This window comes from Meles meles, chromosome 1, assembly GCF_922984935.1.
Source record: "Meles meles chromosome 1, mMelMel3.1 paternal haplotype, whole genome shotgun sequence".
Lineage (NCBI taxonomy): Eukaryota > Metazoa > Chordata > Mammalia > Carnivora > Mustelidae > Meles > Meles meles.
Genome location: NC_060066.1, coordinates 197,369,147 through 197,371,854, shown reverse-complemented (window position 1 = coordinate 197,371,854; position 2,708 = coordinate 197,369,147). Strand labels below are relative to the sequence as shown.

General features: G+C 40.8%; 1 pseudogene; it reads right to left on the bottom strand.

Moving 5' to 3' along the window:
- Positions 1 to 613: 613 nt before the first annotated feature.
- LOC123925097 lies at positions 614 to 1,000 on the bottom strand (annotated as a pseudogene).
- Positions 1,001 to 2,708: the final 1,708 nt, after the last annotated feature.

Below are 2,708 nucleotides of genomic sequence, written 5' to 3'. Positions count from 1 at the left end.
GCTTCACCTCTCCTAGACAAAAAGTAATAGGTGTACGGAAGGCCAAGTAACAGACAAAACAATAAATGTGAAAATCTGAAGGAACAAAATGAAAACCCAACCTAAAGATGGAGTGGGGTAAAGAATCATGGAATATTGTAGCTAACTGGGTAGAAGCAGTTTGGATAGAAACTCTAATACAGCAAAATATATATGGCATATATTACGTAGCATAAAACCAACCTAAAGCAGAAGCAGAAAATGGGAGAAAACATGAATTAACTGAGGCAAACCGGAATTGGTGTTTGTCACAACTAATGGGATAAGGAAGAAAAACTAAAGAATTAAAGGCATCAAAAAGCTGCTGTAAATATTAAATAAGAACTCAGAAAAGCACAATTCTTATTGTCATTTATTCATTAGTGGCCCATGCCATTGGCTGATGGAGCTTGTGAATAATCCTACGATTTAAGTCATCTCAGACATCTGCATGGAAGATCTTATCCCTCTACATATCTTCCAGAAACATGTATTTTAGAAGATTGTCTAAGATTTCTTCTTTCTTTTCTTTCTTTCTTTTTTTTTTTAACCATCATACAAAAAAGGATTTCATTTTGGGAAATTGATTCCTAATTTATGGCAAGTTTTACTTTCAGAAAGAAAACCACAAAAGAACACAATCTAATTCAATCTTAAAGGCTGGCATGCTGAGCAAAGAATGTTCTTATTCTTTGTAGGAGCTCCTTCTTCACACTGTTAGGTACCAGGGCTCTGCCTTTTGGTGTGATTCAGCCACCGAAGTCATCAACGGACCTTTTTCTTTAATTACCTCTTTACAGTGTTCCTTCCACTAACGTTGTGCCTTCCCGCCACATTTGATTAATCTAGCTCTCAGCAACTCGTTGAGGCGTTCTCTTTCTCCAGTTTCTATCAACTTTTGGTTAATCGCTGCTCTCATCTGTGCATCTTTGTTCATCTTGCTAACCACACTCTTCAGCTGCCCGGACCTAGACCCTCAGTAGCTTGGGCACCTAAGCACACAGAAAGCTAAAACACGCATTTCCCTTATTCTTTTTTTAAGACTTACTTATTTATTTAAGTAATCTCCACACCCAAAGTGGGAGCTCAAACTCATGATCCTGAGGTTAAGAATCACGCTTTCTTCCTACTGAACCAGCCAGGCACTCCGCCTAAGATTTCTTCTTATTGAACTACTTCTGTACTTGTTTTCACCAAAATCTCAACCGTATGTTCCATCAACCCAATATTTGCCTTTGCACTCTGGATGGGGTATTCATATCCCGGATAGCCTAATATTTGACCCTGTGGCTTTCCTCATGTAGCTTTAGATCTGTTCTTATGGAACCCAATAATGGCCTTTAAAAGATATGGCCTTTGGCTCAAGCTGGGCTAGTCCAAGGCATCCCCAACCCCTCCTTCAGGGGGAGATACTAGCAGCTGATGAGAACCACTTCTACTTGATCTTCAAATAGTAATTGCTGCTTACAGACACGGCTGGTTGGTTACATTTATTACCAATAGGTCCATGGTCAAGTTGACCACAATTATTATCAAAATACATGCTGAATATATCTTATTACCTCTCAAGCAATAGTATAAGGACAGCAATTTGGCTTAATAGAAAGAATGCAGACTTTGAGAATAGCTTTCTAGGTATGACAATGTGGAGGGAAGTGGGTCGAGGTAGGGAGAAAAGCATCCTTAGTCCTTAATCGTCATTCATCCAGGGGCATCTGATCCCCTATTTCTCCTTTCCCTCAATACATGGGCATTTGAAGTTTTCTTGGCCTACTTCTGTTTGGCCACTGCTGATCCAGAGCAAGCTGGAACAGATGTGCCTGAGACCGGGTTTTGACCATGCAATGGGAGTGAAATCCCCATAGGAGAGGGCAAAGCAACAATATGAAAAGAACCCAACTCTTTGATTGACCATGTGGAGTAGAGCTGCCTGCAATCCACAATCTTCCAGACTGTTATTTGACAAATAAATTCCTGTTTTCTGTTTTTATTTTATTTTAAAGATTTTATTATTTATTTGACAGAGAAAAACACAGCAAGAGAGGGAACACAAGCAAGGGGAGTGGGAGAGGGTAAAGCTTAACGACTGAACTACCCAGGCACCCGTTTTCTGTTTTCAAAAAGAGAAAAGAAGGGGTGCCTGGGTGGCTCAGTGGGTTAAAGCCTCTGTCTTCAGCTCGGGTCATGATCCCAGGGTCTTGGGATCAAGCCCCCCGCATCGGGCTGTCCACTCAGTGGGGAGCCTGCTTCCCCTCCCCTCTCTGCCTGCCTCTCTGCCTACTTGTGATCTCTGTATGTCAAATAAATAAGTAAAATCTTAAAAGAAAAAAAAAAAAGAGGAGCACCTTGGTGGCTCAGTGGGTTAAGCCTCTGCATTCGGCTCAGGTCATGATCTCAGGGTCCTGGGATCAAGTCCCAAATCAGGCTCCCTGCTCGGCAGGGAGCTTGCTTCCTCCTCCTCTCCCTCTCTGCCTGCCTCTCTGCCTACTTGTGATCTCTCTCTGTCAAATAAATAAATAAAATCTTTTAAAAAAAGAAAAGAAAAGAGAATCCAGACTTTTTATTCAGGATTGGATTTGAATCTCAGCTCTTATACCTATTATTCCTATAACCCTGTTTAAGTCACTTAAAGTCTGTTAGCTTTAACTTCCCACAAATGTAAATTAGGGTTGTTACATATTTTGCAAAGA